The following is a 15,300-nucleotide window of genomic DNA, read 5'->3' as shown; positions in this document are numbered from 1 at the left end:
AAGAGTTTGCAACACGTTGGCCAATCATAACGCGGAAATTTGTCGATCCTTTCCAAACGCGCATTGGGTCGACAAATTTCGCGCACTGTGATTGGCCAACGCGTTGCAAACTCTTGGTGGCGCATTATTGTGAAACGGCCGTATTGGACCGGTGAAGTAAGACTAGCTTCTTAGATGATCCATGGAGCATTTTCCCCCAAAGCCGTAGAAAAATAGAACGCTCCACGAATCACCAAGGGAGCTTTAAAGGCAGTGCCACACCAAGGATTTGTCTCTTTTTTGGGGGGGGTGGACCTGACTTTAACCCCAACACTCCTCAATCCTTCACCTGTTGGAGGATTGAGGAGTGTTTGGGTTAATCTCCTATAGCTCATGATGCATCCGTGTCAATCTGCACAAAATGTATATACCTACACAAACTGCAAACACATGGTGATACTTCACACTTTCAGTATATTGGGGAAAGGACAGGGTTCCTTGATGACTACGGGAAGACTTGAAACCATGAAGGATATCGGAAGTGTGCTGTGATGATGCAACCTGGCTTGCTGGGCGAATGAGGTTTTTGTTTAATTGTTTTTGTACCTGTAGCGATCTGTACGCCAAACTGCCACAATGGCGGATCGTGCGTGTCGCCCAATGTCTGCAGGTGTTCTGCCGGCTACAGGGGAAACACATGCAGTGAACGTAAGTTCGGAAGACCTAAAATTACTGACTAAATCTCAAGACATGTGCACGGTGAGACCATGGAAGTCTGTTGAGACTGACTAACGTAAGACTGCTGTTTGTTTTTGGGCAGCAATTTGTTCACAATCCTGCTATAATGGCGGATCGTGCGTGTCGCCCAATGTCTGCAGGTGTTCTACCGGCTACAGGGGAAACACATGCAGTGAACGTAAGTTCGGAAGACCTAAAATTACTGACTAAATCGCAAGACATGTGCACGGTGAGACCATGGAAGTGTGTTGAGACTGACAAACGTAAGACTGGTGTTTGTTTGGGATTTTTTGGCAGCGATTTGTTCACAGTCCTGCTATAATGGCGGATGGTGCGCGTCGCCCAATGTCTGTGGGTGCTCTGCCAGCTACACGGGGACTACCTGCAGTGAACGTAAGTTTTGGAGGGTGGGTACCAGTATTTTTGTTACTGGAGTCTCCGCAGTCTTAGTAGGCCCTATGTAAGTGATCGTGTCTTAATACATCACATTCTTCGTCCCCGAGCCAAATGAAAGCATATCATTTTCACACTGCAGCCATCTGTTCACCGTCTTGCGTGAACGGCGGGCAGTGTGTGTATCGGGCAATGTGTGCCATTGCTCTAGTGGTTATACGGGAAATACCTGCAGTTAACGAAAGTTAGAAGTTTTATCGTTGTCGATGCAGAAAGCGAACCGCCAAGTACACGAATACAGATGCGATAGTACAGACTAGTGATGGATGTAGCCTACCGGTACTGTATTTTGGTAACAACTCACAGCTATGCTGTCACAAATCTGTGATCTGGTCCAACAGGAGCACTGTGCTTGTTTACCATTGATTTCTATGGACTAGGGTTAATCGTGGATGAATCTTTAGACAATGTAAACAATCCTCTATTGTATTCTTTTACTTACCTTTTTCTTGACTTATGTACGGAAAAAAAGGCACAAAATAACGCAGTGCCTCATAATTCAATACAACTATAATGCAGTATCGGTAAGAAGGAATTTGTTCTGGCGACGATTTGTTCGAAGGCTCGTGTATAGCTAGAAAGGACCAGGTAGTGATGCAGTCGAGTACTTTTTGAAAACCAAGTTCTCTACCAAATATTTAACTAGTTAGGAGGAAACAAAGCTGAAGTACATTGGCATTTGATGGTACATGCATAAAGGTAAGATTACAAAGCAACATGATGACTTCAGACCATCACTGTTTGATTAAAATTAACTTTTTAGGAGAAAAGTACTCGGCCGAGTACTTTTCTCCTTAAAACTGAAATTTAACACAACTGGGAGTGTCTGAAGTCTAACATTTATTTTGTAATCTTACCTTTGAACATTTACCATCAAATGCCTGTGCACTCTGGCTTTATTCCCTCTTACCCAGTTCAGTATTTGCGGAGAACGTTGGTACTCGGAAAGTACTCGACTGCAACACTGGGACCAGGCCAATGATTTGAATATGTCCCTCAAATCAGTGATTAATTGTGGATTACTGTTATAATCCTGGCGTCTTTAGACAATGTTATCAATCCTTTGCTATATTCTTTTCCAGCCGTTTGTTCACTGTCTTGCGAAAACGGAGGAAATTGCGTGGCGCCCGATGTCTGCGATTGTCCTGCCGGATACGCAGGAAATACCTGCGCTGAACGTAAGCACAAATAGTTCCATAGCTCGGGTCTCAAAAGCAGTGCCTCATATTTCTTGTATCAATACAATCGTAATGCAATGTAGTCAAGAAGGACTTTTTTATTTTTTGCAGCGATTTGTTCGTCTCCTTGCCAGAACGGCGGGCTGTGTGTGGCGCCCAGTGTCTGCGAATGTCGCTGCGGTTTCCGTGGGATTACCTGCAACGAAGGTAGGTTTGAGTGGTGGACACAGGCACGGGTGTGGCTAGGATCTTTCCGGGGGGGACACTCCTCAGCAATAAACTTAAAACATTAATAGTGTAATAGAGTTAATTCAAGAAATCTGAGGATTTTCATCTCCTTTGCTCGTTTCCAGTTTCTGTCGCTCTTTTTTAATTCCCCTATTTTCAGGTTTCGTTTTTGCCGGGGGAGGGGAGAGCAATTGCCCCTTCCCTCTTGACGCCCATGGACGGGGGCGTGTTTATACACTGACTTATTCCTTTGCATAATTATTTGGAATCAATGTTGATTGCGCCGATGCTATGCTTTGTGTTAAAATAGTTGCAAAACACGGTTTGTCCAAGGCAAAACGTAAAGTAATACAGCAGATGTTATTCTATATCCTGTTTTAAGATCGGATTAAAGAAATAAAAACTCTTCAATTTGTCAAGCGTGATCCACAAAACTCTAACAGAAACTAATATCCCTTTGGCTAAGGAATGTTTGACAAAAACCTACCCTGTATTCATACTCCGTTTTCGCTGAACAGTAAAAAAGTCATGACTCCATAAGAGAAAAAAAAGGTCATGTTTTTACTGAAATAACAAAAGAGGCTGACGACACAAGCCTGTCACCTCGGGGCCTTTGTAGGAGGAGACCCACGACAGCATTTTAGCTAACTTTAGTGCCTCGGCCTAACGGTTTCGCGAGAATAGTTGACCGTTTCTTAATTAGCGGGCTCTAAAGCGTCCGTATATAGCATTTTGCAATAAAGTGCTTTTGAAAAGAGACATTAATAAAGTATTGAAATTTGCTAAGGCAGCTTTTTTAGGGGGGGGGAACTACCTCACATAAAATTATAATTGAAGTGAAGCGTCCAATATCTTGACGATCTGAAAAAAAGAGCTCAATTCTCGTCTACTTTAATTCATAACTTCCAGGCCTGTCCGCCTTGGACGTAGCCGGTGCAATGTGCCTCCGAGGTCACGTGATTGGAACCGTTCCGTCGCCCCAGCCAATCATGTGTGCTTTTGCCTGCCTCCGAAGCACTCGCTGTAAATCCGTGAATTACTACCCGGTTAAACGTTTGTGTGAGCTGAATAAGGAAAGTGCCGACGGTGCGGGCATCGGCGACTGGTTTTACGCTGTGGATTGTGTTTATTACGAGTCATAAAATGTATCGATCGGCTGGCGTGAAGTTTATAAGGCTTCGCAAGCTTAAATATTTCTGCTTGCTTTCATTCTTGTAATCAAACTTTCCAATTAGAAACTAGATAATAAAGAAATATCAAATTTAGTTTTATCGAAGATGCTTTTATGACTGATGTATAACTTTATGTATTGTTTCTGTGAATGAGGTGGCAGTTTCCAAATTTCCAGTCATGAGCCGTGAGGGGAACTGTCTGGTACACTTTGACCTTTGTTACAAAAATAGGAAAAGGTCACATGAATAATCATTGGCATAATAAAATGATATTGATATGAATAGGAATGAGCTGTAGGGGTGGAAAAATATGGCACAAAATTACCAAGGGATGGATAGGGATAGCATAGGGTCAGAAAGTTTAGTGTGACCGTTGGTATTGGATGAACATGAATATGAAATATCATAAGGTCATAAAATGTGGTACCCATTGACCTTTTCTGTGAAGTTATGGTTGGTCTGACTTAATCATTGGACACTAAACAAGAGAGGGCGGGCACATGCTAATGGTCTTGCGTTGGGCTTACTATGGTTACGGAGATTCTGATCAATACAGGAAGGAGAACGGGCTGGCCCTAGCTAAATTTCTTAATCTTTTGAACTAGTGTTTTTTTTACGTCCGGTTAGTCGGTTACCCTGTACATGTATACAGTTTTTTACAAATTCAAACTGAGCGGAGCATTACTGTTGATCTTTATCGTGAAGTAAATGTTAAATACACCATAATGTAAAATTTATGAATCCTCGTGAGAGGTATGACGACAGTTCGGATTTTTAACACATAGCAAAGAGGTAAATTTACCCATCGTGCTATGGAATAATATGCAGAAGTTCCCGGCCGGTATCCGACCCAAGAATTATCACTCGATAGTCATACGGGTCAGAAAGAACACAAAACCAATTCGGTAGACTTCACATACTGGTTTAAGTACTGTTTTTATTTCTCGTTTTTCATTATTGATTTTTACAGTTATCTAATTTTAAGAGCTACCGCAAGAGTGATTGCCAGAGCTTCATTATATTTTATATCAGACGCACTACATGTACTTATTTCTTTTTTTCCTTCGACATCATCCACAATCACCTCGTGAGTTTCATTATCCTTCAAATGTAGGTAACTTGACAGAAACTCCTTATAGTTGTCGAGAAAGTCGTGGGTTGAAATTACCCAAGAAATGTCTATGAAAGAGACTTTGGGGCGAATTTCTTATTGTAAACGCTCAGGTGGAGTACCCTGTAAAACATCCTAATCAGGATCCAATCCTGATACAAAATTATGCTCTCGCTTTATAATAATTACGCGCTTGTTTTTGTATGTGCCGCTTATCGACCTTATCCTTGTTGCTACATGATCGATCCGAAGTCAGAAAACAGTCTGACACAGATACCTACATATCGCTACGTCGCCCTTAGGAAAATATGTATTACAAGTTAGGGGTCGATTAGTGTATTGTGATTAGAAGGATTAGGAGAGAGAAAACTTTCACTTCATATACAGACAATAACAAATTTAATTGCTTTTTTTGAGAATCGTTTGTGTAATGATAGGATATAATCAGCACTAAAACCTTGAAGCCTTAGTCATTTTCCCCTAAAGTTATAAGACACAAACTTCGTAGTCGTAGGTGATAATCGAACGAACTTATCTCTAGCCACAAGCCTTTATCTGAGTTGGTATTGCACTTGTGTTTCCTGTACACCGTTCCACATAATTGATAAACTGTTGGGAAGGATCATTAAACTCAATTGAATGCAGTAAGATTCTTCTGGAGCAACACCACTTTTCTGTCCGACCATTATGTTAATTATAAACAAACGACGAGAGTGAATGTCGATAAGCTGTCTTATTTCATAAACAGATTAATTCCATCAATTTTGACGAGACTGGTCTTTGTATACAAACCAATGTAACCATAGAGAAATTGTCTTTGCTATATAGTTTAGGCTACCGCATTCATTGCCATCATTGAAAACGCAATTTCACGTGTCAGCGAAAACAAGAGAAATAACCCCATTACTCCAACTACACTGAGTGCACAGTCGGCAGTAGTGGTAAGTGTATCGGTACTCTTTACGTTAATGTTTACTGCTTGCAAGCGTTGATCCAGAGCCACATTCTCTTGGAAACCATGGGGGGGGGCGAGAATTTGTGTAGGCTATGTAACCTTTATAACCTTAAGGCTACGGTTAAATTTGGGGGGCTTTTGCATTGGAATGGGCCGGTCCCAAATCATCCTTCGTTGTATTTGAAAACAGCTGACTTGGGGGGCAGCTGGCTCTCGCTTGACTCTCCTTGGATCCACCATTAGCCCCTTTAAATTGGTAATATGGGGCTAGCGTAAATCAAGCGTATCTAGGCCTATCCTGTATGTCTCATCAGTGGCAAATGGAACGGCTTAACCCACAAGCTTTGCGCGTCTGTCGCTGTGACGTACTTCCTTCATGGAATTTTGTACAAGGGATAAGCCCTCGTGAGGGCGATGGCAATTCTTTTCTTCCTTTTACCGCCTGTGCTCTCTTTTTTGATTTTTTTTCTCTCGCTTGAGAAATGAGGGAGGAGAGAGCCACACCCTGACCCTGCCACACCAAAGTGTGAAGGCTGTAATTAAACGCTGGCATGGAGACCAAATAAAGGGTAGCCGTTATTTTGAAAGCAAGAGAGAAGGTAAGAAAAAAAATAGGAGCCTCGTTCTAATTGGTCAAGCTGACGTGATGCTGACAACGATATTTCAACTGAGCAAGTATTCCTGTGTCTGTCGTGGTGCAGGTAAGCAAATATAAAATTACCGTAAATTTGACAATTTTAATATTAGCTGAAATGATCTCCCGATAGTTGACATCTAACCATAGCAATGGAGGATGAAATCTTAAGGCAATAACATTCGTGACGGCATATATAGGGAGACCTAACTGCCGAACTACATGAAGCCAAAACCATCTAGTAATGCGTCATACATTCCCACATGTAAGGTTGTAAAAACCATTCGGTTCTGGCAGTACAGTGGGAGCCCTATAAACGCACATCTAACCCTGATAAAATCTGTGGCAGCAAAAAACCGACAATCTAAACCTCTTTCCAGCAGACGCGGGACGTAGTTCTAAACCAAAAAAGCCACTGAGAATTTAGGGCATAAACTTCCAGAACTTCGGGAACAAAACTTCCTTGTTCCATGACGTTGTAATGACCCCCCTCATAAAACCTGATTTCTGTCAACTTCGTGTGATTCGGACGAAGGGGAATTTTGAAGTCTTTATTTTGTGCTCCCCCCCAAAAAACCCCACATCTTAGACTTAAAAGAAACAGTTATAATTTTGGAAGCTTTTCTAAGGAAAACGTGAATATGTCTTCAGAACCTCTGAGAAAATGGCAATGAAATTTGTACCCCGTAGGCCTACATTTTTTAATTGGACGCTCCCTTTGTTGCCGCCATGGCAATTCATGTAGGCCTACGTGCGCGTGCATGGATAATTGTGAACATGTCAGTGAAAAGGTCCAGCATGTGGACTTCTCCTGCAAGAAGTGTGAAAAGGTCCATGTGCATTTTTTTTTCGGGGAGGCCCACACTATTAATACCACACTTGTTCTCTCTCAAACACTTATACACACCCAATATTGAGTCCTGTTGCAGTATCAAAAGTGTGTGGATCACCACGGTCTCCTCTTTACTCGGGTGAGACAAGAATGACTTTGGTTGGGGGAGGGCTAGTATTAAGGGCTAGGCTTGATAAAATATTGAAATGATAATCTGTGAATGGCCACTCGAGTCGTCCAGCCGAATGATATGAGTTTCCCTTGATAATGGTGCAGCTAGTTGGAAGTGTGGAGAGTGAAAGTTAAATGTGACTGCGACTTTGATTTAATTCACGACAGTCAATTACAGTTAAATCCTCTACCCAAGCCAAAACAGCTTTTAAATCAACGTAAGAGTTTCATTTTTTACATGCCTTGTGTCATTTAAAGCAGTGGGATGAAACTTCGGTTTTATTTAAAGTGTAGGCCTTGCTGCAATGAATTTTTCTTCGACACAATTTTTCTTCATTTGTTTTTTGTTTAATATATGAAAACTCTTACACGCTCTTGTAATGGTCAAATGCATCGAAAAGTGAACCTTTTTAAACAAACAAAATTATCCATGTTTTCCTGGAAAACTGAGGGCGCTGTTGCTGTAAATCATCTAGGAAAGCCACGGTTCAGTGCATAGGTATTTCTGTTCAAATTGTGAACCCAGGATTTACTAACTGAAAAATATTTCTGAAAGAGGGATTGATGGTCTCTTCCTGCTATGCTCACAACCAACAATAAATCAGCAAAGAAGAGAAAACTTTTACAAAAATGCAGGATTTTTTTGTGTACAAATCAATGTAACATTGAGGCTTCATGACATCACAGTTTTGCTCGTGAATATGGAAATCTCATTTGAATTAAAACCAAACAGGCATTAAAATACCGTTTGAAATAGTGAAACCAAAAAAAGTTGAAAATTAGGATCACTGAGGCACAAAGGCGGTTTGTAATCAAAAACATTGATTGCAGCTACCCTTTAACCTCTTGGTGGTCTAGTCGAGTCCATCACAAGTCCTTCCACAAGTCCAGTCACAAGCCTTTTGACAAGATCAGTCATACGTAGCGGGATGAACAATGAAACAGGAATGCTTTTGTAACCGTTCATTTGATGAATACCTTGTGACTTGACTCAAGACTGAATGACTTGTGCTGGACTTACAGGGACTGCAACACTGATAGCTCTACTGTTTACAAGCTTTGTATGCGTCATGTTGTTGCCTTCAAATTAACAATTTTGCGATTCTGTCATGTTCTTCAGTTCTTAAATTTACAAGGTATCACACACGACTGCTGCCTCGGCTGGAGAAGAGATGCATTGCCTCATAGGTAAGGTGAAAAACCACCCAAGTCTTGTGTAGTAAGACTCATGAAAACGTATGCCCGTAAGAACGTAACCGAAAACAGGGGAGTGCATTAATAGTGGTTGACTAGGGAGGGGAAGCCACCTTCAAAGAATGCTGAAGAGAGATCAAGATAGGTGACTGTTTTACACAGGCATACATGACGCTGAACTATGGTGGATGTGGGGATGATAGCTAATGCAATGGGTACGACCCTTTCTCGCGTCAAGATGATCGACGGAAATTGTACAAACGACGGTGCACCAGAAACACAGTCCTACTGTAAAATTTACAGTCTGTCCATGAAAGGACAGGGTGCCTGGAACTCGGGCTGAGAGACCACTGGAAGACCGAAATTTATGAACGATATCGGGAGTGTATAGTCAGACGCCGACGTTAGACTAACCCCCGTTTTGTATTTTTTGGCAGCGATTTTTTCGGATACCTACTACATGTACATGTATAATGGCGGATTGCGCGTCAGCCAATGTCCTTCAGTGTGCTGACGATTACACGGGGACTGCCTTACTGAACGTAAATTTGGGGAAACGTTCCAATGTTTTCTCACAGGGGAGCAGAAAAGCACTACCAAGCAAGAAGACCAATGATAGATGTCCTTCTTTTAAACGAAACTTCTAAAGGAGTCACTTTCATCCTAACCCACATAAGTACTTTGCAAATGTGCACCAATGATTTCACATCAAGAAGTAAAATTGAGTGTTTGTCACTGTCCTGCGAAAACGGAGGGCACTGCGTCGCCCGATGTCAGCGATTTTCTCAGTTACGCGGGGAATACCTGCGATGAACGCAAGTTGGGGAGAGACCAGGCCAATATTTCCACGAGCCGGGTCTTAAAGCCCGAGGTCTCATTTAGTGGTGTTGTTAATAAGTACTTCGTGGTATTTTGTCTAGGTTCTGCGATTTGTTTACTCCCTTGCGAGAACGGTGAGCAGTGTTGGTGCAAAATGTCTGCGAATGTCGCCGCGGTTTCAATGGGCCTCCGTGCAGCGATGGTAAGTTTAAATTTGGGGCCCATGACCATGGGCTTAGCCAGCTTTCTTTTAGAGGGGGTTGGGAAAACCACTCATCACCCTCAAACTGACAAACCAAGAGCCCAACTTTGAAGTATTCAAGCCAATTGGCTATTTTCATTTCACTTTCTCTCCCATTCCATTTTTCTCCCATTTCTTTTCCGGTACCCCTTGTTTCGTAGATTAATAGACCACATTCATGTGTCCACCATCTTGAATTGAAAAGGGGTTAACGTTTCATTTTGAGAATCTGAGGGTAAAAATTACAGCAACGAAATAAAAGTTCATTACAAATAAGTGTCAGTTTGAGTTCGGAATTATTTAAAATTTGTGATAAGTATCTATAAATGTTTTAAAAGTCACTTTTAAAAAATGAAATAGAGGCTTGGAACACCGAATAGTCTGGCATCAGCTCATTTTACATGAAACACGAATAAGGTAGATTCAGGGAACAAGGTCGAAATGGTTCCCCAATAAAACGACTACCAATCAGATCAACTGACGGGCGTGTCTTTATTGATATCCATATTGATGGTGCTGATACTGTGCTTAGTGTTGTATAAATTTACACAACGCATGGTTTCCAAGGAAACTACAAACTATAAGCCAACTGATAATTAGATGAATATCAATCTAACAGATCCTGTTTTAAAACACGCAGCGCCTTCACTGGAATTTCCATGCTGGTTTCACAAAATGGAAATAGAAATTTCATCCCCAGGGCCAAGGGACGTTCAAGAAAGGTCTACCTGCTATTTTACAGTTTTCAGAGACAAATATTACAGTAAACGAGCACCGGGACGCCATAAAACGGAAAAGGCATTTTACTTTTATTTAACAAAATTGTTAAAGACCATCGCTGCTCAATGACAGTGATGATCCGTGGACAACAGATACAGCGGCTCCCAACGACTCCCATGACTGCATTTTGGTTAATTGGGCGACATGGTCGAACGATTTCGTAAAAACTGTCGTCTTCATTCATTTGCGGGTCATGGAGCCTCTATGGACGGAGATTTTCAGCAAAGTGTTTTTGAGAGGAAACAGGACAAAAGTATCCAAGTTCGCTGAGGCTGTTTTGTTTTGGGGAAACCGTATCTCTTATAAACTGACAGTAATATGACGTCTTAATAACCTGAAGTGAACATAATCCATCTCATCATCTAAATCATCTCATCAAACATTAGTCGCTGAAATGTAATTCCAGACCTGTCTGTTCACGCTGCATGTAGCCAACGCAAAGTGCCTCTGAGTTCACGTGATCGGAACCGCCCTGTCGCCCAAACAAATGAAGTGTGCTTTAGCTTTTATCCAAACCATCCGCTGTAAATCTAGAAATTATTATCCTGTTTAGCGCTGTGGACTTTATTATCAGTCAGGAAAGCACCAATAGGCAAGCGTGTACATTGTATTTAGTCTGTGTAAAAATGGCGTTAGCAAACGAATTCTATTGTCTTTGACAGTTGACGACGCATCGTAGTCAGTTGTGCCTCCATCACAGCAATTGATGACATCAAGCCCCACAGCAAAAGTGGTAAGTACCGAATGTGACAAATTTGGGAGTGTTACACAGCTGAATTAAAATTGTGAAGAAAAATTACACTACTGTTGAAATGCCGGAAATGCCTTTGGATTTAATGCTATCTATATAATGTCTTGAACAATTGAAGACGTCTGCATGCTGATTGTTGCTGTTGGGAAACAAGCATTTATCTGTTTCTCTTTATCTCTGCTTTCCAGAGAGGAAAGCACGTTTTAGGGAGTTAGTAAAATACTGGTAGGCCTATTCAGTCCCATCCTTTACAGAACTAAAATTGCTCGGATTAAAACCACGGAAGAAGTTAAAGAAAAATACAACAAAATAGTATTCCTTCGATAGCCAAAGTCTTCAGGATCATTGATCTCGATTTATTTAGACGCGGCATCTTTAGATTCATGTTGGACATTCATACTAAAACCTTTGAATGATAAAAGTGGGATATCAGTCATGTGTTCCATCTTTGGCAATGTGACAGGGATTTTTCGGGAAACGGCAGTTGGCGTGGCGCTGGAATCTACATTTTTTCCATAAAAGTTGTTCCCTTGTTTTTTTTGTAAGACAGGCGCGTTCTTGAAATTGCAGAACCCACGTCAGTTAAAAACGAAGGAGATTTTACATGGAATATATAATTGTCTGCCACTGCCTGTGTTATTTTTTTAAGTTGGGAACAACAAGGGACGATAATTAGACCTTTTTACAGGTTCTACAAGCGGCATGTCGGGGCAAGATCAAGTATTTTTCAGGCCCTAGACATCACTCATGATCCTTAGACTGATCCATTGACTGTACCCCGCCCTGTAGCTGCTTAGTGCTGGAGCGTAGCATTTCATGCGCTAAGCTTGTGGAAGCTATGAACAGTATACATTTAGTTCGAAGCTCTCACACAATCGAAAATCTAAAGAGAGAAAGTTTTCTTGTGCGTGTCGGGGTGTTGGTGGTTTTGTTTTATGACATGGCAACCGTACTTTCGTAGGCCCTCAAACGTTGCGATTACCCTTGACTTCTTTGCTGGCTATGAACAGCGCCTGCTGTATGCCTATATTGGATAATCAGGCCTCGGGAAAAATCTGCACTCCCCCCTTAATCCGTTGGTGTGTAGCACTTTGTAGTCGGTATATTTCATATGTACCTCCTTCAGAGAGATGATGCTGCCAGCTTGGCTGCGTCGAATGGTAGCGTTTCTCGTCATTCTAGACGCCCTTTCCGAGAGCCAATTTCACAGACAGTGAGTATAATGTGGATATCAATTTTCACGCACAAGAAAGAAGTAAAATGCAAAAAACAAGGATCATGTGTTTGTTTCCAGTTTGTGTGAATTGTTTTAACACTATTGAACTGCTCACAGCAGACAAGTTGGAGACGTTGTTACTTTCGGTATGAAGAAATTACTACGAAACTAGCGTCAAATTTTAAAAGTATAGCCACTCAAGAATATCAAAGGCAGATTCAATGGATTTTTAAAATAAAGACCTCTAAATGCACCTTTGTGACTCATTTAGCCTCATTTTCTATTTAATGTTTCGCTGAAGAGTGTTTTGACGCATTTTGAGTTTTGTGCTAATGAGTATTGCCGTTATCAATGAACAAAACTGTGAAGTTATCCGAGGTACACCGGTGACTTTGTTTGAAAAAAAAAACTGAATTTTTTAGACTTTGCTTGACAATATTTTCTCTTCGGTGATTCACTGTTGTGAGGCTTACAGCAGTAAGCAAGCAATGATTCCTTTCTTTAGTGTTTTCCGGTGCATAAATTCTAAGTTGACAACTTGAACAGAAACACCTGTCCACTGAACCACGTCTTCCCTAGATGAAATCAGGGCAACAACGCCCTCAGTTGTCTAGGAAAGCATGGATAGTTTTAAATGTTTAAAAAGAGCATTTGTCAACGCATTTAATCAATTAGAAATGTCAAGTAGTTTTCATACACTCAGTGGAATAAAACTGCAGAATAATCATGTCTAAGCAAAATCTATCGCAGCAAAGTTTGACAAAGTTGCGAGCTAAGAACAGAATTATGAGCAAAGGCCAAAAAAATTAAAAAGATGCAAAAACAAAAATTAATGAAAAGATTTTCGACATCTTTGTTCCTGAATAGAGATGTACATCCAACATCAGTTCTGGTAAAAACACTAGATCTCAATTTGTGTGAAGCGCAGTTCAACGTAGCAAGTATCATTCTTGTCCAGGAAGTTCGATCTTACGACAATTCCGTCTCACGCATCCGGTTGATGTAGGCCCCCCCTAGTACTGAAAAGCGAAATTCGCCTTTGGTCATTCATCTTATTGACTCGATCATCCGATTTTTGTGATGAAAAATTGAACACTAATGTGTGCATTGTTTGTCAAATGTATGTCAGATCATTTGCCATCATTTTATTGAAAAACAAGTTTTTTTTCAAATAAACGTACCCAATCTTTTCCTCTTATAATTTGGGGTTTTCTATGGGATTTCTCAAAATTATATTGTCTTGCTGTGTACTGAACTTTACAAAATGTACAAGCACATTATCTGTGATCTGAATAGTTCCAAAATAATGTTTCTACAAAATGTTCTTTGTTTAGTTCATTGTAACTTGTATCGAAGTCAATCCGGAACATTGGACACTGTCAATATCCTCATTTTTTATCTACATCCTGGATACATATCTGAAGAGACATGCATCTTGTACTTGATTATTTAAATGGCAGGCTCGTTAACACCCGATAAATTCAATTATGTTTCCAGTTGCAATCTGACCGCAAGAGAGACAAAATTTCATCATATTAGACAGAATTGGTATGTTGTTTTCCTGAATTAGACGTGATGCAAATACGAAATCTCTTAGGATGGGAATTGTAAACAGTGATTTTTGTTTTTGAAAATCTACGGAGAAGAAGCAGTTAGAAAGATGAATTTCCTTCATTTCCAGTGCATGTGAAAAGCCTGAATCGAAGCACCTCTGCGTTCTATATAAAATGCAAGCGCGAAATTAACCTGAAACCCCTTGCGCCGATGAAAAATGAACACAAGTGATTAAATGCGCCGTGAACAGCAGTCGTGAAATGAAACTATTTTGACTGAGTGTTATGAAGTTGAGTGAAACTTATAAGTACATGTATATGTATGTATTTTCATGGTAAACTTTAAATTCAACAAATTCTTTGAATGCCTGTGTTAAGCGCCGATAATTTTCAGGTTTGGGGACATTTACCATGCATTGAGACTGACACAGGACTTTTCAATCTGTCATTGACAATTATTTATATATTGATTTACATATTAACATTTCCTATTTCCCACTCAGAAATATTTGCCCACGAAATTACTACGTACGACGAACAACATCAGCATCGGAGTATTATACGCAATCTTGCGGTTTTTGGGGTTGGTCCCGATGTGGACGTACCAGGTGAGAAAAGATTCTGTCAGATTATGTCTATTAGTGTGCAATTTAACCTTTGATCTAAAAAAAAGTGTTACCTTGCCTTATTTTTAGGTAAAACTGGTGTTCAGCAGAATGATCCGGACTTTGGGGTCGCAACTGGAGTTCATAAAGCTGCAGTTTAGTTCAGTGATACAAGACCATTCCGCAACCCTGCGCTGCAAAGGGCCTATTTTTTATGCTCGTTGCTCCAAGGTGATATCTTTGAGGTCACTTCCTTATAACACTTCCCAAATACACAATTCCTTCTACTGGCATTTAAATTGATCACAGGGTGTCCCCAAGTGCCTACAAATAAAAAACCCGCACAAGAAAAGGTGAGAGGGTCACGGTACCCTTTTTCCAGTCGGGGGGGGGTTCCACCACAGTCAACAACAATTTGACAACCCCCCCCCCAACACAGTGAAACTACTCAGACAGCTGTCTAGACAGCTCAGAGACACATCAGAGAGACGGACTCTTGATATAAGACAGGCCCAGATATTTACATACAATCCCTAAGGGACTTGGCCAGAGGCTGGCTCTGGAAAAGAATTATTCAGCTCAGGGGAAGTACGCATGTTGAAGGTGACTAAACTAGGCTGTTCAGCATCTACAGAGGTTCAAATTAACAGGAGGTTTTTGCATTTGGCCGAAAAAAATTTGACCCCCAGT

At 40.9% G+C, this 15,300-nt stretch overlaps 2 long non-coding RNA genes across 3 annotated transcripts; both read left to right on the top strand.

Annotated features, from left to right (window-relative positions):
* Positions 1–801: 801 nt before the first annotated feature.
* Positions 802–2,297, top strand: LOC110977176 (uncharacterized). The gene is made up of 3 exons (XR_015424109.1): positions 802–895; positions 1,015–1,110; positions 2,253–2,297. It is a non-coding gene; the product is annotated as an uncharacterized LOC110977176 (long non-coding RNA).
* Positions 2,298–7,781: 5,484 nt separating this feature from the next.
* LOC110977194 (uncharacterized) lies at positions 7,782–14,609 on the top strand. 2 transcript variants are annotated; one of them, XR_015424105.1, is made up of 5 exons: positions 7,782–8,639; positions 9,566–9,666; positions 11,148–11,218; positions 12,363–12,449; positions 14,509–14,609. It is a non-coding gene; the product is annotated as an uncharacterized LOC110977194 (long non-coding RNA). The 2 variants fall into 2 exon arrangements; XR_015424104.1 differs by lacking the exon at positions 12,363–12,449.
* The last annotated feature ends 691 nt before the right edge of the window (positions 14,610–15,300 follow it).

The sequence above is a fragment of the Acanthaster planci genome, linkage group LG02 (assembly GCF_054643075.1).
Source record: "Acanthaster planci isolate LZ-2023a linkage group LG02, COTS_SCS, whole genome shotgun sequence".
Lineage (NCBI taxonomy): Eukaryota > Metazoa > Echinodermata > Asteroidea > Valvatida > Acanthasteridae > Acanthaster > Acanthaster planci.
This window is presented reverse-complemented; position numbering and strand designations above follow the sequence as displayed.